At 50.7% G+C, this 26,550-nt stretch overlaps 1 protein-coding gene across 1 annotated transcript in view; it reads left to right on the forward strand.

Moving 5' to 3' along the window:
- Positions 1 to 26,550, forward strand: part of DNAH8 (dynein axonemal heavy chain 8) — a 9,979,189-nt gene that overhangs the window by 3,853,681 nt on the left and 6,098,958 nt on the right. The window lies entirely within an intron of this gene.

The raw sequence follows: 26,550 nt of genomic DNA on the forward strand, positions 1-26,550 counted from the left end.
GGAAAGAACACTGGTGCTGGGGCCTGGTGTGAGAAAGTAGCCTCTTTCTAACCTTGTTACGCCCACTTTTGGCCTGTTTATGAGTATATGTCAGGGTGTTTTCACTGTCTCACTGGGATCCTGCTAGCCAGGGCCCAGTGCTCATAGTGAAAACCCTATGTTGTAAGTGTGGTTGTTATGTGTCACTGGGATCCTGCTAGCCAGGACCCCAGTGCTCATAAGTTTGTGGCCTATATGTATGTGTTCCCTGTGTGATGCCTAACTGTCTCACTGAGGCTCTGCTAACCAGAACCTCAGTGGTTATGCTCTCTCTACTTTCCAAATTTGCCACTAACAGGCTAGTGACTAAATTTACCGATTCACATTGGCATACTGGTACACCCATATAATCCCCTAGTATATGGTACTGAGGTACCCAGGGTATTGGGGTTCCAGGAGATCCCTATGGGCTGCAGCATTTCTTTTGCCACCCATAGGGAGCTCTGACAATTCTTACACAGGGCTGCCACTGCAGCCTGCGTGAAATAACGTCCACGTTATTTCACAGCCATTTACCACTGCACTTAAGTAACTTATAAGTCACCTATATGTCTAACCTTCACCTGGTGAAGGTTGGGTGCAAAGTTACTTAGTGTGTGGTGTAGGAAAGTACCATCTTGCCTGGCATGTTACCCCCATATTTCACTGTATATATGTTGTTTTAGTGTATGTGTCACTGGGACCCTGCCAGCCAGGGCCCCTGTGCTCATAAGTGTGCCCTGTATGTGTTCCCTGTGTGATGACTAACTGTCTCACTGAGGCTCTGCTAACCAGAACCTCAGTGGTTATGCTCTCTCTGCTTTCCAAATTTTCACTAACAGGCTAGTGACCAATTTCACCAATTCACATTGGTATACTGGAATACCCTTATAATTCCCTACTATATTGTACTGAGGTACCCAGGGTATTGGGGTTCCAGGAGATCCCTATGGGCTGCAGCATTTCTTTTGCCACCCATAGGGAGCTCTGACAATTCTTACACAGGCCTGCCACTGCAGCCTGAGTGAAATAACGTCCACGTTATTTCACAGCCATTTACCACTGCACTTAAGTAACTTATAAGTCACCTATATGTCTAACCTTCACCTGGTGAAGGTTGGGTGCTAAGTTACTTAGTGTGTGGGCACCCTGGCACTAGCCAAGGTGCCCCCACATCGTTCAGGGCAAATTCCCCGGACTTTGTGAGTGCGGGGACACCCTTACACGCGTGCACTATACATAGGTCACTACCTATGTATAATGTCACAATGGTAACTCCGAACATGGCCATGTAACATGTCTAAGATCATGGAATTGTCACCCCAATGCCATTCTGGCATTGGGGAGACAATTCCATGATCCCCCGAGTCTCTAGCACAGACCCGTGTACTGCCAAACTACCTTTCCCGGGGTTTCACTGCAGCTACTGCTGCTGCCAACCCCTCAGACAGGTTTCTGCCTTCCTGGGGTCCAGCCAGGCCTGGCCCAGGAAGGCAGAACAAAGGACTTCCTCAGAGAGAGGGTGTTACACCCTCTCCGTTTGGAAAAAGGTGTCAGGGCTGGGGAGGAGTAGCCTCCCCCAGCCTCTGGAAATGCTTTGATGGGCACAGATGGTGCCGATCTCAGCATAAGCCAGTCTACACCGGTTCAGGGATCCCCCAGCCCTGCTCTGGCACGAAATTGGACAAGGGAAAGGGGAGTGACTACTCCCCTGACCTGCACCTCCCAGGGGAGGTGCCCAGAGCTCCTCCAGCGTGCCCCAGACCTCAGCCATCTTGGATTCAGAGGTGTGCTGGCACACTGGACTGCTTTGAGTGGACAGGGCCAGCAGGTGACGTCAGAGACTCCTTCTGATAGGCTCTTACCTGTGTTACTAGCCTATCCTCCGTCGTAGGTAGCCAAACCTCATTTTCTGGCTATTCAGGGTCTCTGCTTTGGGGAATTCTTCAGATACCGAATGCAAGAGCTCATCAGAGTTCCTCTGCATCTCCCTCTTCACCTTCTGCCAAAGGATCGACCGCTGACTGTTCAGGACGCCTGCAAAACCGCAACAAAGTAGCAAAGACGATTACTGCAACCTTGTATTGCTTCATCCTGCTGGCTTTCTCGTCTGTTTCCTGGTGGTGCATGCTCTGGGGATAGCCTGCCTCCTTCTTGCACCAGGAGCTCTGAAGCAACCGCAGGCAACAAAAGACTGCATCACCGGTCCTCTGGGTCCCCTCTCAGCACGACGAGCGTGGTTCCTGGAACTCAGCAACTCTGTCCAAGTGACTCCGACAGTCCAGTGACTCTTCAGTCCAAGTTTGGTGGAGGTAAGTCCTTGCCTCCCCACGCTAGACTGAATTGCTGGGTACAGCGTGATTTGCAGCTGCTCCGGCTCCTGTGCACTCTTCCAGGATTTCCTTCGTGCATAGCCAAGCCTGGGTCCCCGACACTCTAACCTGCAGTGCACAACCTTCTGAGTTGTCCTCCGGCGTCGTGGGACTCCCTTTTGTGACTTCGGGTGGACTCTGGTTCACTCCTCTTCCAAGTGCCTGTTCCGGTACTTCTGCAGGTGCTGCCTGCTTCTGTGAGGGCTCCCTGACCTGCTGGGCGCCCCCTCTGTCTCCCCATCCAAGTGGCGACATCCTGGTCCCTCCTGGGCCACAGCAGCACCCAAAAACCTCTACTGCGCCCCTTGCAGCTAGCAAGGTTTGTTTGCAGTCTTTCTGCGTGAGAACAACTCTGCAAGCTTCTTCACGACGTGGGACATTCATCCTCCAAAGGGGAAGTTCCTAGTCCTCTTCATTCTTCTAAAACACCAAGCTTCTTCTATCCGGTGGCAGCTCCTTTGCACCCTCAGCTGGCATTTCCTGAGCATCTGCCCACTCTCGACACTGTCGCGACTCTTGGACTTGGTCCCCTTGTTTCACAGGTACTCAGGTCCAGAAATCCATTGTTGTTGCTTTGCTGGTGTTGGTTTTCCTTGCAGAATCCCCCTATCACAACTTCTGTGCTCTCTGGGGATTGTAGGTGCACTTTACACCTACCTTACAGGGTCTTGGGGTGGGCTATTTTTCTAACCCTCACTGTTTTCTTACAGTCCCAGCGACCCTCTACAAGCTCACATAGGTTTGGGGTCCATTTGTGGTTCGCATTCCACTTTTGGAGTATACGGTTTGTGTTGCCCCTATACCTATGTGCTCCTATTGCAATCTATTGTAACTTTACACTGCTTGCATTACTTCCTTTTGCTATTACTGCATATTTTTGGTATTGTGTACATAGATCTTGTGTATATTTGGCATCCTCATACTGAGGGTAGTCACTGAGATACTTTTGGCATATTGTCATAAAAATAAAGTACCTTTATTTTTAGTATATCTGTGTATTGTGTTTTCTTATGATATTGTGCATATGACACCAGTGGTATAGTAGGAGCTTTGCATGTCTCCTAGTTCAGCCTAAGCTGCTCTACTATAGCTACCTTCTATCAGCTTAAGCTGCTACAAACACCTCTTCTACACTAATAAGGGATAACTGGACCTGGCACAGAGTGTAAGTACCCCTTGGTACCCACTACAAGCCAGGCCAGCCTCCTACAGGGCGTATTTCTGTTGGCGTGACGGTGGAGGTTTTGTTATCGCCAGTTTATCACTGACCTTTGGTGTGGCGGACTTGTGTGGGTGTCTGAATTTTGGCATATTCTGAACTGTGGGTCATATTAGCTGTGGTGGAATTCCGCGGCCGCGGCGGTGTGGTGGCGGTCTTCTGCACTGCAGTAAGCGGATTTTACCGCCAATGTCATAATGAGGGCCTATGTCTTCCTCTGAGGCCACCCCTGGCATCATGGGAACTCCCTATGAAAACATGACTTTCAAAGAACCAAAAGGGCTTTGCTCAGAGAGAAGCTTAGAGATAGGGAAGAACCCAAACAAGAATTTTCTGTTGAGTCTTCTCCTCCAGGATGATCAGGAGCATGCTGATAACCAGAAGGAGGAAGGAGAGGGAGATTCTAACCCTTTAGAGCAAGGGAATCATCCTGTAGATTCAGGGGAGGGCTCTTCCAAAGATCTTCCACCTAGCAGACCTACTAGTGTAGATGGCAGTGAAAGGGGTTCACACACACGTAGGGCTCCCTTCACCCCTAGAGGTCAGGTCACTGGAGTCAGCAAAGCTAGGGAAAGATCTGCCTCTGCCAATTTCCACATTACCTCAGTTTCTGCGGAATTCCATGGTTCCACTCAGTAGGAAAGTACCCTCTTTTTGGCATGTTAACCCCATTTTCTGCCTGATGTCAGTGTGTTTTGACTGTGTCACTGGGATCCTGCTAGCCAGGACCCAGTGCTTATGGTTTATGGCCCGCTTGCCAGTATGTTGATGAGCTCTTGCATTCAGTATCTGAAGAATTCCCCAAAGCAGAGACCCTAAATAGCCAGAAAAGGAGGTTTGGATACCTAGGAAGGAGGATAGGCTAGTAACACAGGTAAGAGCCTATCAGAAGGAGTCTCTGACGTCACCTGCTGGTCCTGGCCACTCAGAGCAGTCCAGTGTGCCAGCACACCTCTGAATCCAAGATGGCAGAGGTCTGGGGCACGCTGGAGGAGCTCTGGGCACCTCCCCTGGGAGGTGCAGGTCAGGGGAGTGGTCACTGGTTAACTTTGCACCCAACCTTCACCAGGTGAAGGTTAGACATATAGGTGACTTATAAGTTACTTAAGTGCAGTGGTAAATGGCTGTGAAATAACGTGGACGTTATTTCACTCAGGCTGCAGTGGCAGGCCTGTGTAAGAATTGTCAGAGCTCCCTATGGGTGGCAAAAGAAATGCTGCAGCCCATAGGGATCTCCTGGAACCCCAATACCCTGGGTGCCTTAGTACCATATACTAGGGAATTAAAAGGGTGTTCCAGTATGCCAATGTGAATTGGTGAAATTGGTCACTAGCCTGTTAGTGACAATTTGGAAAGCAGAGAGAGCATAACCACTGAGGTTCTGGTTAGCAGAGCCTCAGGGAGACAGTTAGTCATCACACAGGAAACACATACAGGGCACACTTATGAGCACTGGGGCCCTGGCTGGCAGGGTCCCAATGACACATACAGCAAAACAACATATATACAGTGAAATATGGGGGTAACATACCAGGCAAGATGGTACTTTCCTACACACCCCCCAAACGAAGGACAATAAGACTAGCCATGACCTGATGAGTCTTCATTGTCTAAGTGGAAATATCTGGAGAGTCCAACTGCATTGGAGTGGGTACTCCCAGGTATATGTTCCACTGTATAGTCTATTCCCTGTAGATATAATGACCACCTCAACAATTTAGGGTTTTCATCTTTCATTTGTTTTAGCCAAAGTAGAGGTTTGTGGTCTGTCTGAACAATGAAGTGAGTGCCAAACAGGTATGGCCTCAACTTCGTCAGTGCCCAGACCACAGCAAAGGCCTCCCTCTCTATGGCAGACCAACGCTTTTCTCTAGGGGTCAACCTCCTGCTGATAAAAGCAACAGGTTGATCCTGGCTCTCAGAATTGAGTTGTGATAAGACTGCCCCTACCCCTAATTCAGATGCATCAGTTTGAACAATGAATTTCTTGGAGTAACATGGGCTTTTTAGGACAGGTGCAGTGCATATGGCCTGTTTGAGCTCCTCAAAAGCTTTCTGGCAGCTAGCTGTCCACAATACCTTTTTAGGCATCTTCTTGGAAGTGAGATCATTAAGTTGGGCTGCTATGGAGTCATAATTTTTAATGAATCTCCTGTAATACCCAGTGAGGCCTAGGAAGGCTCTCACCTGGGTCTGAGTTGTAGGGGAACCCAATCCATGATTGTCTGGATTTTCCCCTGGAGTGGTGCAATCTGTTCTCCACCTACCAGGTGTCCCAGATAAACCACTTTCCCCTGCCCTATCTGGCACTTTGAAGCCTTGATAGTGAGGCCTGCCTTTTGCAGAGCTTCCAAAACTTTCCACAGGTGGACCAGGTGATCATCCCAGGTGGAGCTAAAGACAGCTATATCGTCCAGATATGTTGCACTAAAAGCCTCTAACCCTTGCAGGACTGTATTCACCAACCTCTGAAACGTAGCAGGTGCATTTTTCAAACCAAAGGGCATTACTGTGAATTGGTAGTGCCCTCCAATAGTCAAAAATGCAGTTTTTGCTTTAGCATCCTCTGATAACTTGATCTGCCAGTACCCTGCAGTCAAATTAAAAGGTGCTTAGATACTTGGCAGATGCCAGTGTATCTATGAGCTCATCTGCCCTGGGTATAGGGTGAGCATCAGTTTTGGTTACCTGGTTGAGACCTCTGTAATCTACACAAAACCTAATTTCCCTTTTTCCATCTTTGGATTGAGGCTTTGGTACAAGCACCACAGGAGAGGCCCATGGGCTTTCAGAATGTTCAACCACTCCTAGTTCAAGCATTTTCTGAACTTCTTGTTTTATGCAGTCCCTGACATGGTCAGGCTGCCTATAGATCTTACTTTTGACAGGCATGCTGTCTCCAGTATCTATAGTGTGCTCACACCAAGATGTGGTGCCTGGCACAGTAGAAAAGAGTTCAGAAAACTGACCTAGGAGATTTATGCAGTTGTCTTTTTGCTCAGCAGTAAGGCAGTCTGCCAAAACTACACCTTCCACTAGAGCATCTTGTTCTGTGGAAGAGAAGAAATCAGGGAGAGGGTCACTCTCTTCTTCCTGTCCTTCATCTGTTGTCATGAGCAGGGTGAGATCAGCCCTGTCATAGTAGGGTTTTAGGCGATTGACATGGAGCACCCTAAGGGGACTCCTGGCAGCGCCCAGGTCAACCAAGTAGGTGACCTCGCCCTTGTTTTCAACAATGAGATGGGGCCCACTCCATTTGTCTTGGAGTGCTCTTGGGGCCACAGGCTCCAATACCCACACCCTCTGTCCTGGTTGGTACTGAATCAGAACAGCCTTCTGGTCATGCCATTGCTTTTGGAGCTCTTGGCTGGCCTGAAGGTTTTTACTGGCCTTTTTCATGTACTCAGCCATTCTGGATCTTAGGCCGAGTACATAGTCCACTATGTCTTGCTTGGGAGCTTTGAAAGGTTGTTCCCAACCCTCCTTCACAAGTGTTAGGGGACCTCTTACAGGGTGTCCAATTAGGAGTTCAAAGGGGCTGATGCCCACTCCTTTCTGGGGTACCTCCCTGTAAGCAAAAATGAGGCAAGGTAACAGGACATCCCGTCTCCTCCTGAGTTTTTCAGGGAGTCCCATTATCATTCCTTTGAGAGTTTTCTTAAACCTCTCTACCAGTCCATTTGTTTGTGGATGATAAGGTGTGGTGAATTTGTATGTTACACCACATTCCTTCCACATGGCCTTCAAGTATGCAGACATAAAGTTGCTACCCCTGTCTGATACAACCTCTTTTGGGAAACCCACCCTGGAAAGTATTCCCAGGAGGCTTTTGCCACTGCAGGAGCTGTAGTGGTCCTTAGAGGAATAGCTTCAGGATATCTTGTGGCATGGCCCACTATCAGCAAGATAAACCTATTGCCTGAAGCAGTAGGAGGGTCAAGGGGGCCAACTATGTCAACCCCTACCCTTTCAAAGGGAACCCCAACCACAGGTAGTGGAATAAGGGGAGCCTTTGGAGTGCCACCAGTCTTGACACTGGTTTGGCAGGTCACACAGGACTTTCAAAAGTCTTTTGTGTCCTCTGACATCCTAGGCCAGTGCAACAGGGGGACAAGCCTTTCCCATGTTTTAATCTGACCCAAGTGTCCAGCCAAGGGAATGTCGTGTGCCAGAGTTAGGAGGAACTCTCTGTACTGCAGGGGAATGACCAATCTCCTGGCTGCTCCAGGTTTTGGGTCCCTTGCCTCTGTGTACAAGATGTTGTCCTCCCTGTAAACTCTATGTGAGTCACTGACATCCCCATTTTGCTGTTTGACAGCTTGCTGTCTGAGACCCTCTAATGTGGGACAGGATTGCTGTGCCACACTCAGCTCCTCCCTGGCAGGCCCCCCTCCACCCAAAAGCTCAGCAGTGTCTGCTGCCAGCTTCTCTGGTGAAGGTTCTGCACAGGGTGGAAATTCTTCTTCCTCAGAAGTTGAATCATCTGTAGAGGGAGGGATAGTGGGTAGGGATTTACCCTTACTAACCCTAGCTTTAGGGAGCACTTGGTCCATTGTTCCAGGATCCAAGTCGCCCTGTCCTTTTTGCTTTTTGGCCTGAGCCCTTGTCAAAGCAAAAATATGCCCAGGAATGCCCAGCATTGCTGCATGAGCCTCCAACTCCACTTCTGCCCAAGCTGATGTCTCTAAATGATTTCCTAGTAGACAGTCTACAGGTAAATCTGAAGCAACCACAACTTTCTTTGGACCAGTAACCCCCCCCCCCCCCAGTTGAGATTCACAACAGCCATGGGGTGGCTAAGAGTGTTGTTATGAGCGTCTGTCACTTGGTACTGGTGACCAAGTAGGTGTTGTTCAGGGTGTACCAGTTTCTCTATTACCATGGTAACACTGGCACCTGTGTCCCTGTAGGCCTGAACCTCAACACCATTGATTAGTGGAAGTTGCTTGTACTTATCCATATTAAGGGGACAAGCAACCAAGTTGGCCAAATCAATGGCACCTTCAGAGACTAGCACAGCCTCTGTGGTCTCCCTAACAAGACCAACCCCAACTAAAGTACCAAAAGTGAGCCCAGCTACTCAATTGGATTGGCTATTAGTAGGTATGCTCCCACCACCACTGCTATTACTAGGGGCACTAGAGGTTGCAGTAGGGGTTGTGGTAGTGGGAGGCTTGGTGCTTTTCTTTGGACAACTGGCATTAGTTGTCCAATGGCCTTTTACTTTACTTAAATAGCACCATGGTATCTGATAGAGACTTCTAGCTGCAGCTTCCTTACCTTAGAATTGCCTGGCGTCTGCTTCGAATCCGGTTTTTTTTGTGAGCAGTACACTGCATGCGCGACGTCGGGCGGTGTCGATCGGATCCGCGTGCGTCGACCAGCTCCGCGTGCGTCGTCAGCGTCGTTGGCGTCGTCTATGATGTCACGGTTGTCTATATAGACGCCGTCTCGGCGCGCGTACGTCAGTTCTTTTCCTTCCGCACCGGTTAAGCGCAGTTTTGGAAAGAGCTACCCTGCTTCGACGGTTTGTCTACGCTTTTTTGACTGTTTGGACTCATGTCTTCGAGAAAGACAGGATTCAAGCTGTGTGGTGCGTGTCATCGCACCATGTCGGTGACGGATCCGCACCGAGTTTGTCTTTGGTGCTTGGACAAGGACCACGATTCCACCTCGTGCTCCGATTGTCGGGCCATGGCGCCGAAGGCCTTGAGGGAGAGATCCCTTAAGCTTCTTGCGGCCCGACATTCGTGTTCGGTCGGTGCGACTCTGCGGAGGTCACGGTCCCGCAGTAGGAGGAGGTCGCGGCACCGTTCCCGGAGCCCCAAGTCCTCTTCCTCACACTTGAGGTCATCGGAAGGTAAGATGCACAAGAAGAAGAAGAAGTCCAAGCGGACTTCGTCTTCGCCACGCCCGTCGACTGACGAGGCGTCTAGGGAACGTCGACGTTCCGAGCGCTGTTCTGCAGAGCCGTCGCCAGGGTCAACTCCGCGTCTTCCCCCCTTTCCGGGGACCGGATCGACCCCCACTCAAATGAAAGAATTTTACTAAGCCCTGCGTCTCGTTTTTGAGAGGGCTGTACCCTCGGGTGGGTCTTCGGGCCCCGCGGGGTCAGCAGGGGCCCCTTCGGATTCGACACTGGCGGCTTCGGCCTCGGCGCTGTTGGGGACCTCTGGATCCGATAACGGATCTGGACCGGCGCCGGTTTCACACAGTCGACCTCCTTCGGCGCCGGGTCTGACGTCGACGATTCTGCCACCAGCGCCCACCGGTGGCAGCCCCATCCTTATTTTGGATGATCCGGAGCCGGAGCGACGTCGTACGACGTGGACTCCGACTTCGACGGAGCCGATTCGGCCCAGATCATTGTCTGAGCATTATTTGGAACACACAGACGCAGGAGAGGAATGGGAGAGGTCTGAGGACCCTTTAGAATCAGGATTGCAACAGGACTGGTATGTGGATCTAGGGGAGGCCAGTGGACTGGACACATCTCCAGATACTGGTATGCTCTCTCCTCCTAATGTGGCTACGGAGGAGGGGGCTTCTTTCGCTATGGTGGTGCGTAGGGCAGCTGAGGTCTTGGACCTATATTTGCCTACGGTGCCAGTCAGGACGAATATCCTGACAGAAGTGCTTCAGCCGGGGGTGTCAACATCAGAGCCGTTGTTGCCCTTCAATGAGTCTCCTACAGATGTCCTTCTGGGTACGTGGTCCAAACCCAGCACAGGGGCTCCTGTGAATAGGACGGTCGGCCGCCGCCATAGACCCGCTCCCAGCGACCCTAGTTTCCTTGTCACAACACCCCACTCCTGAGAGCTTGGTTGTCCTAGCCTCTACTTCCCATGGTGCCTTCCCTTCCGCTCCCCCGAATAGGGAATCCAAGAGGGTGGATCAGCTTGGGAAGAAGATGTTTTCTTCCTCTAGCCTGGCATTGAGGTCTGTAAACACCTCTTGCCTATTGGGCTGTTATTCCCATACTTTATGGGATACGGTGGCGCAAGTGCTGCCCCAGGTCCGGGAGGGCATATGGGACACTCTCACCCAGGCTGTAAAGGATGGGAGAGATGTAGCCAAGTTTACAATCCGGAGTGGCTTGGATACGACCGACTCGCTGGGCAGAGCGATTTCATCGCCAGTGGCCCTTTGTCGCCACGCCTGGCTACGTTCCACTGGTTTTTCAGGGGATGTTCAGTCCAGCTTGATGGACATGCCCTTTGATGGCGCTCGCCTTTTTGGCGAAAAGGCAGACTCCGCGCTTGAGAGGTTCAAGGATTCTCGAGCCACGGCCAGATCCTTGGGCCTTTCAACGCCGGCACGACAGCAGTCTGTTTTTCGTTCCTTCCGAGGCTTCGGGAGGGGTGTGGTGCCACGCCAGCCACAATTTAGCCACCGTCCTCAGGCTTCACAGCATCCCGGAAGAGGACGTGGTCGTGGTACCATCAGACCCAGAGGATCTGGCCAGAGGTCGACCGCCACACAGCCCCCCTCCACTGCGCCCAAGCCCTCCTAGTGTGGTTCTGCGGGATCACGCCCGTCCAGTTGGAAGGAGGATTCGTTTTCATTTCCATCACTGGATTTCCATCACCACGGACAAGTGGGTCCTGCAGATCATATGGAAGGGCTACTCCCTTCCCTTCCAGTCTTTCCCTCCTTCTATCCCTCCGACAAAGGAATGGCTGATGGAGGACCATTTAGCTTTGCTCCGCGAGGAAGTCTCTGCTGTTTTGGCCAACGGAGCCATAGAAAGAGTCCCGATATCAGAAGTAGACAGTGGTTGTTATTCCTGCTACTTTCTGATTCCCAAAAAGAAAAAAGGCCTTCGCCCTATTTTGGACTTAAGGGACGTCAATCTCTTCCTCAAGAAGGAGAAATTCAAGATGCTCACTCTTGCTCAGGTTTTGTCTGCCCTAGACCAAGGAGACTGGATGGTAGTGTTGGATTTGCAGGATGCGTATTTCTATATTCCTATCCTGCCAAGCCACAGACGTTACCTGCGGTTCAAGGTGGGCCATGAGCACTTTCAGTTTACCGTGCTTCATTTCGGTCTCACCAGTGCCCCTCGGGTGTTCACAAAGGTGATGGCGATGGTGGCAGCTCATTTGCGCAGATCAGGGATTTCAGTCTTCCCCTACCTGGACGATTGGCTGTTGAAGGCTCCTACGCCCCAGGCTCTCGTCACCCACCTCCAGACGGCGGCGGACCTCCTGCATTCGCTAGGGTTCACTATACATGTGCCGAAGTCACACCTGACTCCCTCTCAGAAGCTCTCTTTCATCGGAGCTGTTCTGGACACAGTGCAGTATCGGGCTTATCCTCCCGATCAGCGGGTTCAGGATATCCAGGTTATGATTCCGATGTTTCGGCCTCTATCCTGGATCTCGGTGAGACAGACTCTGAGGCTGCTGGGACTCATGGCTTCCTGCATCCTGTTGGTCAAGCATGCCAGATGGCGCATGAGGGCTCTGCAGTGGGACCTGAAGTTCCAATAGGCACAGCATCAGGGAAATCTTACCGACGTAGTTCAGATCTCGGAGAGGACTGCGGAAGATCTGCAGTGGTGGCTAGTGAAATGCGAGTGGGTCAAGGGCAGACCCCTCTCCCTTCCCCAACCAGATCTAACGGTAGTGACAGATGCGTCACTTCTGGGATAGGGCGGCCATCTGGGGGAGGTGGAGATCAGAGGTCACTGGTCTCCGGTGGAATACGGGCTCCACATCAACTTGTTGGAGCTTCGGGCGATCCGGCTAGCATTAAAAGCATTTCTTCCTGTTGTGAAAGGGAAGGTCGTGCAGGTGTTCACGGACAACACTACCGCAATGTGGTACTGCAACAAGCAGGGCGGTGTGGGGTCGTGGACCCTTTGTCAAGAGGCTTTACATCTCTGGACATGGCTGGAACAGCAGGGCATGGCCCTGGTGGTTCAACACCTGGCAGGTTCTCTGAACGCCAGAGCAGACAAACTCAGACGAAAATGCTTAGAGGATCACGAATGGTGTCTCCATCCGGAGGTGGCGCAAGGACTCTTTCAGCAGTGGGGAGAGCCTTGGTTAGATCTGTTCACCTCCGCTGAGAACGCGCAATGTCAGCAGTTTTGCGCGTTGGAGTTTCCAAGGGGGCTATCGCTAGGCAACGCTTTTCGTCGCGAGTGGAGTTCAGGCCTCCTGTACGCCTTTCCGCCTATTCCACTTCTGCCCAGAGTTCTCAAGAAAATCAAGAACGACCGAGCCCAAGTAATCCTTGTGGCTCCAGATTGGGCATGGAGAGTTTGGTATCCAGAGCTTCTCAAAATGAGCATCGGTCCTCCAATCAGGCAGCCTCTTCGGGAGGATCTTCTGTCGCAGCAGCAGGGGAAGGTTCTCCACCCGAACCTGTCAACTCTGTGCCTTCATTCGTGGAGATTGAGCGGCGACAGTTGATGGTTTATGACCTCCCTCCCGAGGTCTTTGATGCCATTCTGGCAGCCAGGCGTCCCTCTACTAAGTCGATCTATGCCTTCTGTTGGAAACGTTTTGTTTCTTATTGTTCAGAGAGGTCTATTCATCCTCTTTCTTCTTCTCTGTCTAACATCCTTTTGTTTATTTTGTCTCTCGCCCAGCAGGGTTCCTCCTTGGGGACTCTCAAGGGCTATCTTGCAGCCTTATCGGCTTTTCTTCAGTTGCCTGATCAACCATCTCTGTTTAAATCACCTATAGTGCAGAGGTTTTTGAAAGGGCTTCTACATCTGTTCCCGTCTGTGCCTTTCGTTATGCCCCAGTGGGATCTTAATCTGGTTCTTACCTTCCTTATGTGTGCTCCTTTCGAGTCCTTGCATAACTGTCCTCTCCGGCTGCTCACTATTAATACATCCTTTTTGGTGGCAATTACATCTGCCAGGAGAGTAAGTGAGCTGCAGGCTTTATCTTCTAAACCTCCTTATCTCATGATACATCCTGACAAGGTGGTGTTAAGAACTCGTGCCTCTTTCCTCCCCAAGGTGGTGACCCCTTTCCATCTGGGTCAAAATATCACCCTGCTTACCTTCTTTGCACCACCGCATCCCTCTAAGGAAGAGGAGCGTCTCCATCGACTGGCCCAAAAGGAGCGTTATTGTTCTACCTTGACCGCACTAAAGAGTTCTTGGTGGATGACCAACTCTTTGTGGGGTACGTTGGTGCAAAGAAGGGTCGGGCAGTACAGAAGCGATCCATTTCGCGCTGGGTCGTTCTCTGTATAAAAATATGCTACGCTTTGGCGAAGAAGCAGCCTCTTGAGAGCTTGAGAGCTCATTCCACTAGGGGGAAAGCTGCTTCCACTGCGTTAGCACGTGGCGTACCGGTAGTGGACATATGTCAGGCCGCAATGTGGGCTTCTTTACACACGTTTGCGAAGCACTACTGCCTGGAGAGCCAGGTGAGGAGAGAGGGGCATTTTGCCCGTTCTGTCTTGCAGGACTTCCTTGTATAAAAAAATAAAAAATAAATCTTCTTCAGACCCACCATCATGGGTTATAGCTTGGGTATCTATTCTAAGGTAAGGAAGCTGCAGCTAGAAGTCTCTATCAGATGAACAAGTTACTTACCTTCGGTAACGAGGTATCTGGTAGAGACTCTATCTAGCTGCAGATTCCTTACACCCGCCCAAGCCTCCCCGCTCTGGGGACATTTTTTCTCATGTACATATGTGTGTGTATATATATATATATATATATATGTTTCATTTTGGCAACTTTTTGCCTTTCTTACAGGCATGATAGTGTTTTTCTCCAAACAGTCAAAGAGGTTAAAAGTGTATTGGTTGGTTCTTCCATGACTCTGTGCTTCTGGCGCGGGAAGTTGTGGAAAAGAACTGACGTACGCGCACCGAGACGGCGTCTATATAGCCAACCGTGATGTCATAGACGACTGCAACGACGCTGCGACGCACGCGGAGCTGGTCGACGCATGCGGATCCGAACGACGCCGTCCGACGGCGCGCGCGCAGGGTACTGCTCACAAAAAACTCCGGATTCGAACCTGACGCCAGGGAATTCTAAGGTAAGGAATCTGTAGCTAGATAGAGTCTCTACCAGATATCTTGTTACCGAAGGTAAGTAACTTGTTCTTTTTTACTTGATTAGAAGAGGATTTGGACCCACCACCCCCACCAGTGTGTTTTTGTGGGCCTGATGAAGACTCATTTTTAGATTTGTCCCCACCCTTGTCTGAAGACTTACCATCCTTCTTCTTGCCATCCTTGTCACCCCCTGTATGAACTGTTCTGTTCACTCTTGTTCTGAATCATTTGTCTGCCTTCTTTCCCAATTCTTGGGGAGAGGTCAGATCTGAGTCCACTAGATATTGGTGTAACAAATCAGACACACAGTTATTCAGTATATGCTCTCTCAGTATTAGATTGTACAGGCTTTCATAGTCAGAAACTTTACTGCCATGGAACCACCCCTCCAAGGCCTTCACTGAATAGTCAACAAAGTCTACCCAGTCTTGTGAGGACTCTTTTCTGGATTCTCTGAACTTAATCCTGTATTGTTCAGTGGTTAAGCCAAATCCATCCAAGAGTGCATTCTTCAAAACTGTAAAATTATTGGCATCACTTTCGCTAACAGTAAGGAGCCTATCCCTACCCTTTCCACTGAAAGATAGCCACAATATAGCAGCCCACTGCCTTTGAGGGACCCCCTGTATCATACAGGCCCTCTCAAGTGCAGCAAACCACTTGTTAATGTCATCCCCCTCCTTGTAAGGGGGAACTATCTTGTGCAGATTCCTGGAATCATACTCTCTCACAGGATTGCTATCAGGAATACTGCTGCTGCCACCATGGGGTCCTAACCCCAACCTCTTTCTCTCCTTCTCTAAGTCTAGGGATTCCCTGTCTAGAGCCAGCTGTTGTTGTTTAAGCTTCAGCCTGGTCTCTTCCACTCTCAACTTATTGAGTTCCCTTTATAACATTTTGTCATCAGGGTGGGTGGGTTGGGAATGTTTTGACACAGAAGAAATATTGGAGTGAGCAGAGGGAGACCTGCCCCTATCAGCTGTCACCCTACCAACCTGGCCTTCAGGAACAAAACCTTCCCTACTATGATGGGAGCTTCTATTACTACCAGCAATGCTAGGTGTTCTGCTAAGGGGCAGATTAGGAAGTGAACCCTGTACCACTCTCTCAAGGGGCTCCCCTGTGTCAGAGTGTGAGCTATCTATCAACCTTTCAGATGAGGTGCCACCCTGGGCCTTGTCATTCTCAATAAGCATATTAGACAGAAATTCTCTAGTAGGGTTCTTTCCTACCACTACACCTCTGTCAATGCAGAGACACCTTAGGCTCTTAATGTTAAGGTGGTCATAAGTTGTATTGACCAAATTAAGAGGAGTTCCTACACCAGACATGATAGAAGAAGGTTTAGAGACAGATAGAAGAGAAAAAATGTTTCAGGACTTTTTAAAGAACAGGAAAAAAAAAATTCAAACTTTTTGAAACTTTTTGAAAGTTTAGGCGTACTTTTCAGCACTTAGCAGATAGTGTAAGAGAAGAAAAGCAAAACTTTTTGGTTAGGTGTATATACACTGAACTTGTTTTGTATATTATTCTCTTATGAAAAGTGCAAAATGACAAAGTGGTAAGTAGTTGCAAGTACTTATCCCACCGCTGCACAACCAATGTAGGAGGCTGGCCTGGCTTGTAGTGGGTACCAAGGGGTACTTACACTCTGTGCCAGGTCCAGTTATCCCTTATTAGTGTAAAAGAGGTGTTTCTAGCGGCTTAGGCTGATAGAAGGTAGCTATAGCAGAGCAGCTTAGGCTGAACTAGGAGACATGCAAAGCTCCTACTATACCACTGGTGTCATCTGCACAATATCATAAGAAAACACAATACACAGATATACTAAAAATAAAGGTACTTTATTTTTATGACAATATGCCAAAAGTATCTCAGTGAGTACCCTCAGTATGAGGATGCCAAATATACACAAGATCTATGTACACAATACCAAAAATATGCAGTAATAGCAAAAGGAAGTAATGCAAGCAGTGTAAAGTTACAATAGATTGCAATAGGAGCACATAGGTATAGGGGCAACACAAACCGTATACTCCAAAAGCGGAATGCGAACCACGAATGGACCCCAAACCTATGTGAGCTTGTGGAGGGTCGCTGGGACTGTAAGAAAACAGTGAGGGTTAGAAAAATAGCCCACCCCAAGACCCTGAAAAGTAGGTGTAAAGTGCACCTATAACCCCCAGAGAGCACAGAAGTCGTGATAGGGAGATTCTGCAAGGAAAACCAACACCAGCAAAGCAACAACAGTGGATTTCAGGACCTGAGTACCTGTGAAACAAGGGGACCAAGTCCAAGAGTCGCGACACTCGAGAGTGGGCAGATGCCCAGGAAATGCCAGCTGAGGGTGCAAAGAAGCTGCCACTGGATGGAATAAGCTTGGTGTTTTGCAAGAACGAAGAGGACTAGTAACTTCCCCTTTGGAGGATGGATGTCCCACGTCGTGAAGAAGCTTGCAGAGGTGTTCCCACGCAGAAAGACCGCAAGCAAGCCTTGCTAGCTGCAATTGTCGCAGTTAGGGTTTTTGGATGCTGCTGTGGCCCAGGAGGGACCAGGATGTCGTCACTTGGATGAGGAGACAGAGGGGGCGCCCAGCAACTCAGGGAGCCCTTACACAAGCAGGCAGCACCCACAGAAGTACCGGAACAGGCACCTAGAGGAGGAGTGAACCGGAGTCCACCCGAAGTCAGAAAAGGGAGTCCCACGACGCCGGAGGACAACTCAGAAGGTTGTGCACTGTAGGTTAGAGTGTCGGGGACCCAGGCTTGGCTGTGCACAAAGGAAATCCTGGAAGAGTGCACAGGAGCCGGAGCAGCTGCAAATCACGCGGTACCCAGCAATGCAGTCTAGCGTGGGGAGGCAAGGACTTACCTCCACCAAACTTGGACTGAAGAGTCACTGGACTGTGGGAGTCACTTGGAAAGAGTTGCTGAGTTCCAGGGACCACCATCGTCGTGCTGAGAGGGGACCCAGAGGACCAGTGATGCAGTCTTTTGTTGCCTCCGGTTGCAGGGGGAAGATTCCGTCGCCCCACAGGAGATTTCTTCAGAGCTCCTGGTGCAAGAAGGAGGCAGGCTACCCCCAGAGCATGCACCACCAGGAAACAGTCAAGAAAGCCAGCAGGATGAAGCGATACAAGGTTGCAGTAGTCGTCTTTGCTACTTTGTTGTGGGTTTGCAGGCGTCCTCAGCAGTCAGCGGTCGATCCTTTGGCAGAAGGTGAAGAGGGAGATGCAGAGGAACTCTGATGAGCTCTTGCATTCGGTATCTGAAGAATTCCCCAAAGCAGAGACCCTAAATAGCCAGAAAAGGAGGTTTGGCTACCTAGGAAGGAGGATAGGCTAGTAACACAGGTAAGAGCCTATCAGAAGGAGTCTCTGACATCACCTGCTGGCCCTGGCCACTCAGAGCAGTCCAGTGTGCCAGCACACCTCTGAATCCAACATAGCAGAGGTCTGGGGCACGCTGGAGGAGCTCTGGGCACCTCCCCTGGGAGGTGCAGGTCAGGGGAGTGGTCACTCCCCTTTCCTTTGTCCAGTTTTGCGCCAGAGCAGGGCTGGGGGATCCCTGAACTGGTGTAGACTGGCTTATGCAGAGATGGGCACCATCTGTGCCCATCAAAGCATTTCCAGAGGCTGGGGGAGGCTACTCCTCCCCAGCCCTGACACCTTTTTCCAAAGGGAGATGGTGTAACACTCTCTCTCTGAGGAAGTCCTTTGTTCTGCCTTCCTGGGCCAGGCCTGGCTGGACCCCAGGAGGGCAGAAACCTTTCTGAGGGGTTGGCAGCAGCAGCAGCAGCTGCAGTGAAACCCCGGGAAAGTTAGTTTGGCAGTACCCGGGTCTGTGCTAGAGACTCGGGGATCATGGAATTGTCTCCCCAATGCCAGAATGGCATTGGGGTGACAATTCCATGATCTTAGACATGTTACATGGCCATGTTCGGAGTTACCATTGTGACGCTATACATATGTCGTGACATATGTATAGTGCACACGTGTAATGGTGTTCCCGCACTCACAAAGTCCGGGGAATTTGCCCTGAACGATTTGGGGGCACCTTGGCTAGTGCCAGGGTGCCCACACACTAAGTAACTTTGCACCCAACCTTCACCAGGTGAAGGTTAGACATATAGGTGACTTATAAGTTAATTAAGTGCAGTGGTAAATGGCTGTGAAATAACGTGGACGTTATTTCACTCAGGCTGCAGTGGCAGGCCTGTGTAAGAATTGTCAGAGCTCCCTATGGGTGGCAATGGAAATGCTGCAGCCCATAGGGATCTCCTGTAACCCCAATACCCTGGGTACCTTAGTACCATATACTAGGGAATTATAAGGGTGTTCCAGTATGCCAATGTGAATTGGTGAAATTGGTCACTAGCCTGTTAGTGACAATTTGGAAAGCAGAGAGAGCATAACCACTGAGGTTCTGGTTAGCAGAGCCTCAGTGAGACAGTTAGTCATCACACAGGGAACACATACAGGGCACACTTATGAGCACTGGGGCCCTGGCTGGCAGGGTCCCAGTGACACATACACTAAAACAACATATATACAGTGAAATATGGGGATAACATGCCAGGCAAGATGGTACTTTCCTACACGCCCACCCTATCACGACCCACAAATCCACGCAGCGGTCTTTCAACTGCGGTATTCCATTGGCGGTACACACCGCCACGCTCAAAATACACACACTCTTACAAAACACTGACACATTGGACAATTCGAAATACACACACCTGATACACATACACACACCACTCCCACACACTCAATACAATATAAAAACACACCCACATCAACCACAAACCCTTACGACCACAAATTACGACCGAAAGCCAGAGAGAGACACCACCATCAACAACACTAGCATCTACAGGCACAAAACACCATCACACATACACATCCACGCACCTCACACTACACCCCACTACATATCAACACACTTATCACCTCACACACCACCCCACACATCACCTACACCACCCCATGGCACGGCAAAGACACCCCAGATTCTCAGAGGAGGAGCTCAGGGTAATGGTGGAGGAAATCGTCCGGGTAGAACCACAGCTATTCGGATCACAGGTGCAGCACAGCTCCATTGCAAGGAAGATGGAGCTATGGTGAAGAATAGTGGACAGGGTCAACGCAGTGGGACAACACCCAAGAAATCGGGAGGACATCAGGAAGAGGTGGAACGAACTACGGGGGAGGGTGCGTTCCGTGGTCTCCAGACACCACCTGGCGGTTCAGCGGACTGGCGGTGGACCCCCACCTCCTCCCCCACAACTAACAACATGGGAGGAACAGGTCTTGGTGATTCTGCATCCCGAGGGCCTCGCAGGAGTAGGTGGAGGAATGGACTCTGGTAATTTACATCTTAACTATTACATCCCCCACCCTACCTGCATGCCAGCACATACCCCCACCCTCACACTCACCCCATCACTCCTATTCCTCACAAATGTCCCAAAATCACAAACCACACATCCCAACACCAAGCCCTGCATGCAACACCAAAGCATGGACACCCCTCACTAAAGCATGCCCACTGCACATACCCATACACCCCCCTAAACCATCATCACACAAGGTCCCACACAGGAATGCTAGCACTGGGGTACACGGTCACCCACCCATTGCACACCTTGACACACACAGATGCAATAATCATGCCTTTATACCCCTGCAGGACCCTTATCCAACGTCACCGGACAGGAGGGTCCACACATGTCCACACCACCAACAGAAGAGGCCCACAGTGATGACAGCACCTCTGTCCAACTGGATCTAGATGACCAGCCCAGCCCATCGGGGACCTCGGGACAGTCGTTTCCCCACACCCAGTCACAGGCCACTACAGAGCTTCCACCCTCTGGAAGCACCAGCACAGCACCCACCCAGCGGGCCCATACTGCTGTCCCCATGACACGTCAAGCAGCAGTGTGTCCACCACTACAGAGGACCCAGGCTAACCCTCCTCCCCAACGACAACAGGGACCTGGGGGCAGTGGTATTGGGCACACGGTCCAGGGGACGGAGGCCCAGGAACACAGGGGAACTGGGAGGGCTGCTGTGTGACAGGGGGCGGACAGGCCCAGGGAACCCACTCTCCACGAGGCCCTCTCCTCCATCATGGGAGCCTACCACTACTCCCAGGAGACGATGGCAACGGTACTGGCCAAGTTTCAGGAGATCCAGCGCCTGCAGGAGGAACAGTATATGGGCTTCAGGGAGGAACTCAGAACCATCAACTCCACCCTGGGTACCATCGTAGGGGTGCTGAAGAAACTCGTGAACACCAGGAGGGACACTGTGGCACTACAAGGGGCCCCTGACACTAGCCCGGATGATGAACTGCCCACCACCTCCGCCGGCGCTAGTGGACAGGACGCCCCGCCACAGGACCACCACACCAGCACCCCACCCCCTGCAGAGGGAGAACAACCTCGCAAACGGTCCCTGAGATCCAGGAACAAGACAGAGAACGATGTCAAGACCCCGCCAAGAAATGAGACCACCCTGATTGTCATCCTACTGTCCCACTTTGTCACCCTGTCCATCCTTAAACTGCCCCAGCTCCACTTCCTATGCCCATTTGGGCAATGCACCTGTGAGACTAATAGACTGGACTCTGCCATGGACATTCCTCCGCCATCACCCCTCACTGTTTTGCTACCCCCTCCAATTTTGAGCACTAAAATAAAGACCCTTAAAGCACAAAACAATCTGGAGTCTGTCTGTGGTTTAAAATTACTGTATTAGCAATACCTGTGGCAAAAAGCTCTTTCATTTGTAATGTCAACATACCTATGTCACAAAGCTCTAGTCCATGAGGAATCAAAGCAGATGTCACACTATGGGACCCAGATCTGTGAAATCGTAAGGGAAAGTGACAACTCAGTGACCATACTCTGGGTGAAAAAGACAGACAGTAGAGAGGCAGTAGTGTTTAAGTACATGTAGGAGGCAGGTTTGTATTCTTACCTGTGTTTCACTGGAAATATTGCTGGATCACTGAGTCCCTGTTGTCCATGTCTTCTTCTTCTGCTTCCTCGTCTTCACTGTCCACAGGCTCCACAGCTGCAACAACACCGCCATCTGGACCATCCTCCTGCAGAAAGGGCACCTGTCGTCGCAAAGCCAAGTTGTGAAGCATACAGCAGGCCACGATGATCTGGCACACCTTCTTTGGTGAGTAGAATAGGGATCCATCTGTCATATGGAGGCACCTGAACCTGGCCTTCAGGAGGCCGCTCAATCACCCTCCTAGTTTGCCCATGGGCCTCATTGTAGCGTTCCTCTGCCCTTGTCCTGGGATTCCTCACTGGGGTCAGTAGCCATGACAGGTTGGGGTAACCAGAGTCACCTGCAAATGGCGAGGGACAACTGTTACACACTAACCTGAAGGGATATCCTCAGACCCAGACAACCATTCCCACTGACTAGCTTCCATGTGCTCACCTAATAGCCACACACGGTGCCTCTGGAGTTGACCCATCACATAAGGGATGCTGCTATTCCGCAGGATGTAAGCTTCATGCACTGAGCCAGGGAACATGGCATTCACATGGGAGATGTACTGGTCTGCCAAACATACCATCTGTACATTCATCGAATGATAACTCTTCCGGTTTCTGTACACCTGTTCACTCCTGTGGGGGGTGGGGGCAAAGCCACATGTGTCCCATCAATGGCACCTATGATGTTGGGGATATGTCCCAGGGCATAGAAATCACCTTTCACTGTAGGCAAATTCTCCACCTGAGGGAAAACGATGTAGCTCCGCATGTGTTTCAGCAGGGCAGACAACATTCTGGACAACACGTTGGAAAACATAGGCTGGGACATCCCTGAGGGTATGGCCACTGTTGTTTGAAATGACCCACTTGCAAGGAAATGGAGCACTGACAGCACCTGCACTTGAGGGGGGATTCCTGTGGGATGGGGGATAGCTGACATTAGGTCTGGCTCCAACTGGGTACTCAGTTCCTGGATTGTGGCACGGTCAAGCCTGTATGTGATTATCACATGTCTTTCCTCCATTGTCGACAGGTCCACCAACGGTCGGTACACCGGAGGATGCCGCCATCTCCTCACATGTCCCAGCGGACAGTGCCTATGAAGGACAACAGCGAGCACAGAGTCAAACAACTCAGAGGTACGTACCCACATCTTACACAGAACACCATTCATACTCAAAATGTGGCCTGAATGTGTGTTGAGTCTAGGCCTAGGTATGTGTGACGCAGTTAAAAATGAAGCCATGTGGGCCCCTGAAATGGCGGCTGCCTGACCTGTAAAGTGGGACAATGGTATGTGAGGTAACTGTGCTGGCGTTGTACACCGTCGCGGTAGGCGGTCGAAGACCGCGGCGCAATGCTGCATTGGTTAACATTGGACCCTATGGGTCCCAGGAGCCAATGACTATGTACGCTGGCGGTGACGGTACGCACCGCCGCGGATGTGACCGCCATTTTCTATCTGTTCAATCAGTCGATACCTGTAGGAAAGTACCATCTTGCCTGGCATGTTACCCCCATATTTCACTGTATATATGTTGTTTTAGTTGTATGTGTCACTGGGACCCTGCCAGCCAGGGCCCCAGTGCTCATAAGTGTGCCCTGTATGTGTTACCTGTGTGATGACTAACTGTCTCACTGAGGCTCTGCTAACCAGAACCTCAGTGGTTATGCTCTCTCATTTCTTTCCAAATTGTCACTAACAGGCTAGTGACCAATTTCACCAATTTACATTGGCATACTGGAACACCCTTATAATTCCCTAGTATATGGTACTGAGGTACCCAGGGTATTGGGGTTCCAGGAGATCCCTATGGGCTGCAGCATTTCTTTTGCCACCCATAGGGAGCTCTGACAATTCTTACACAGGCCTGCCACTGCAGCCTGAGTGAAATAACGTCCACGTTATTTCACAGCCATTTACCACTGCACTTAAGTAACTTATAAGTCACCTATATGTCTAACCTTTACCTGGTAAAGGTTGGGTGCTAAGTTACTTAGTGTGTGGGCACCCTGGCACTAGCCAAGGTACCCCCACATTGTTCAGGGCAAATTACCTGGACTTTGTGAGTGCGGGGACACCATTACACGCGTGCACTATACATATGTCACTACATATGTATAGCGTCACAATGGTAACTCCGAACATGGCCATGTAACATGTCTAAGATCATGGAATGGTCACCCCAATGCCATTCTGGCATTGGGGAGACAATTCCATGATCCCCGAGTCTCTAGCACAGACCCGGGTACTGCCAAACTACCTTTCCTGGGGTTTCACTGCAGCTGCTGCCAACCCCTCAGACAGGTTTCTGCCCTCCTGGGGTCCAGCCAGGCTTGGCCCAGGAAGGCAGAACAAAGGACTTCCTCAGAGAGAGGGTGTTACACCCTCTCCCTTTGGAAAAAGGTGTCAGGGCTGGGGAGGAGTAGCCTCCCCCAGCCTCTGGAAATGCTTTGATGGGCACAGATGGTGCCCATCTCTGCATAAGCCAGTCTACACCGGTTCAGAGATCCCCAGCCCTGCTCTGGCGCGAAACTGGACAAAGGAAAGGGGAGTGACCACTCCCCTGACCTGCACCTCCCCTGGGAGGTGCCCAGAGCTCCTCCAGTGTGCTCCAGACCTCTGCCATCTTGGAAACAGAGGTGCTGCTGGCACACTGGACTGCTCTGAGTGGCCAGTGCCAGCAGGTGATGTCAGAGACTCCTTCTGATAGGTTCTAACCTGTGTTGCTAGCCTATCCTCCTTCCTAGGTAGCCAAACCTCCTTTTCTGGCTATTTAGGGTCTCTGCTTTGGGGAATTCTTTAGATAACGAATGTAAGAGCTCATCAGAGTTCCTCTGCATCTCTCTCTTCACCTTCTGCCAAGGAATCAACCGCTGACTGCTCAGGAAGCCTGCAAAACCACAACAAAGTAGTAAAGACGACTACTGCAAACTTGTATCGCTGATCCTACCGCCTTCTCGACTGTTTTCCTGGTGGTGCATGCTGTGGGGGTAGTCTGCCTCCTCTCTGCACTAGAAGCTCCGAAGAAATCTCCCGTGGGTCGACGGAATCTTCCCCCTGCAACCGCAGGCAACAAAAGACTGCATCACCGGTCCTCTGGGTCACCTCTCAGCACGACGAGCGTGGTCCCTGGAACTCAGCAACTCTGTCCAAGTCCAGTGACTCTTCAGTCCAAGTTTGGTGGAGGTAAGTCCTTGCCTCCCCACGCTATGCTGCATTGCTGGGTACCGGGTGATTTGCAGCTGCTCCGGATCCTGTGCACTCTTCCAGGATTTCCTTTGTGCACAGCCAAGCCTGGGTCCCCGACACTCTAACCTGCAGTGCACAACCTCCTGAGTTGACCTCCGGCGTCGTGGGATCTTCTTTTGTGACTTCGGGTGAGCTCCGGTTCACTCCTCTTCATAGTGCCTGTTTCGGCACTTCTACGGGTGCTGCCTGCTTCTGAGAGGGCTCCTTGTCTTGCCGGGCGCCCCCTCTGTCTCCTCACACAATTGGTGACATCCTGGTCCCTCCTGGGCCACAGCAGCACCCAAAAACCCTAACCGCGACCCTTGCAGCTAGCAAGGCTTGTTTGCGGTCTTTCTGCGTGGGAACACCTCTGCAAGCTTCTTCACAACGTGGGACATCCATTCTCCAAAGGGGAAGTTCCTAGTCCTCTTCGTTCTTGCAGAATCCACAGCTTCTACCATCCGGTGGCAGCTTCTTTGCACCCTCAACTGGCATTTCCTGGGCATCTGCCCAATCTCGACTTTTTCGCGACTCTTGGACTTGGTCCCCTTGTTCCACAGGTACTCTCATCTGGAAATCCACAGTTGATGCACTGCTGGTGTTGGTCTTCCTTGCAGAATTCCCCTATCACGACTTCTGTGCTCTCTAGGGAACTTAGGTGCACTTTACACCTACTTTTCAGGGTCTTGGGGTGGGCTATTTTTCTAACCCTCACTGTTTTCTTACAGTCCCAGCGACCCTCTACAAGCTCACATAGGTTTGGGGTCCATTCGTGGTACGCATTCCACTTTTGGAGTATATGGTTTGTGTTGCCCCTATACCTATGTGCTCTCATTGCAATCTATTGTGACTGTACATTGCTTGCATTGCTTTCTATTGCTATTACTGCATAATTTTGGTATTGTGTACATATATCTTGTGTATATTTGCTATCCTCATACTGAGGGTACTCACTGAGATACTTTTGGCATATTGTCATAAAAATAAAGTACCTTTATTTTTAGTATATCTGTGTATTGTGTTTTCTTATCATATTGTGCATATGACACCAGTGGTATAGTAGGAGCTTTAAACGTCTCCTAGTTCAGCCTAAGCTGCTCTGCTAAGTTACCTTTTCTATCAGCCTAAGCTGCTGGACACCTCTTCTACACTAATAACGGATAACGACCTGGTGCAGAGTGTAAGTACCCCTTGGTACCACTACAAACCAGGCCAGCCTCCTACAGTGTGTCCCTGTTTTTTGCCTCCCCCCTCCCCTGTGTCGTAGGTTCAGTACTCACTGTGGTCTTCGCCGCTGGCATATGTGCTCCTGGTAGAGGAGCAGGAAGACTATCGCAGGTAGAATTTGGAGTTCCAGGTCCATGGTGTCCTCGTTCCTCATGGGGTGTGTAGAGGTGAGAGTTTTCCCTTCGGAATTCCTGTTTCCGCCATGTTTTTATCTGCGGTGAATCCGCCCCGGAAAAGGTGGCGGATTGGCCTGTCTTAATAGTATGGGCGGTACATTGTCTCCCGCCTGTCTTTTGGCGGTGACCGCCGCACTGTTTGTTTGTACCGCCGTGGCGGTCGGAGTGTTAAAGTGGCTGTCTTTGTAGGCGGTTTCCGCCACGGTCGTAAATGCAAAATCTTTACCGCCGGCCTGTTGGCAGTCTTACCAC

This window comes from Pleurodeles waltl, chromosome 5 (assembly GCF_031143425.1).
Source record: "Pleurodeles waltl isolate 20211129_DDA chromosome 5, aPleWal1.hap1.20221129, whole genome shotgun sequence".
In the NCBI taxonomy this organism is placed as follows: domain Eukaryota; kingdom Metazoa; phylum Chordata; class Amphibia; order Caudata; family Salamandridae; genus Pleurodeles; species Pleurodeles waltl.